Here is a 1,132-nt window from a genome sequence, read left to right as displayed (position 1 = left end):
TTGGCGCCGTTGCTGGGGACTAAAATATTAGGAACACTTGATTTTTATTACTTCAGCCATTTTTATTTTTATTTTATTTTTTTACTTTTAATTTACTAACTTTTCTTTTATTTGCTTCTGGCAGGTTTTTTCAATTTATGACTAGAAAAAATTCGTCAGGACATCTAGTATTTGACAGTGAGATCGAAAGTACAGCTCACAGAAACTGTAGAGAAGCGAGGCAAAGTCAAAAAAGTACAATAGAAGAGCAAGAGGATATTATTATTAATACTGAAGAGATAGCAGAAAATCATAATAATCAATTACCTCCTGTGGTTGTTGTAAATCCTATAAATCTGAATCCTGCTCCTCATACTATATATGATTATGCCAAGCCCAATTTAACTGGGGTTGAATCGAGTATTGTCAGACCTGTTGTTGCTGTAAATAATTTTGAACTGAAACCTAATACTATTCAAATGATTTAACAGTTTGTTCAGTTTGATGGTTTGCAGGACGAAGACCCAAATACTCATTTGACTAATTTCCTAAAATTCTGCAACACTTTCAAGATAAATGGCGTTTCTGATGATGCTATTAGCCTACGATTATTCCCCTTCTCATTGAGAAATAAGGCTAAGTAGTAGTTGAACTTCCTACCACGAGGTTCTAACACTACTTGGGATCAAATGACTGAGAAGTTTTTGTTGAAGTACTTTCCACCAGCTAAGACAGCCAAATTGAGGAATGATATCTCTTCCTTTGTACAAATGAATTTAGAGACTTTATATGATGCATGGGAGAGGTATAATGATTTATTGAGAAGGTGCCCTCACCATGAGTTACCTCATGGCTACAGCTTTGAACTTTTTACAATGGTTAGAACCCTTCAACTAGGCAATTGATCGATGCATCCGCCGGTGGGACTTTGAATAACAAAACACCTGAAGAGGATTACGAGTTTATAGAAGAGATGTCACTAAATAATTATTAGTGGCAAGTTATGAGGACAAAGCCGATGAAAGCAGTCAGTGTTTTTAACGTTGATATGGTCACCATGTTGTCAAATCAGGTAGAAATTTTGAATAAAAAGATTGATGGTTTATATGGTTCTACGCAGGTACATCCGGTGATGCAATACGACGCAAATAGA

General features: G+C 35.4%; 1 non-coding gene across 1 annotated transcript; it reads right to left on the bottom strand.

The window, feature by feature from the left end:
- Positions 1-716: 716 nt before the first annotated feature.
- Positions 717-823, bottom strand: LOC121205819 (small nucleolar RNA R71). Its single transcript, XR_005900892.1, has one exon. It is a non-coding gene; the product is annotated as a small nucleolar RNA R71 (small nucleolar RNA).
- Positions 824-1,132: the final 309 nt, after the last annotated feature.

Source organism: Gossypium hirsutum, chromosome A08 (genome assembly GCF_007990345.1).
Source record: "Gossypium hirsutum isolate 1008001.06 chromosome A08, Gossypium_hirsutum_v2.1, whole genome shotgun sequence".
Classification (NCBI taxonomy): domain Eukaryota; kingdom Viridiplantae; phylum Streptophyta; class Magnoliopsida; order Malvales; family Malvaceae; genus Gossypium; species Gossypium hirsutum.
Note: the sequence above shows the minus strand (reverse complement) of the source record. Positions and strands in the feature narration are given on the sequence as shown.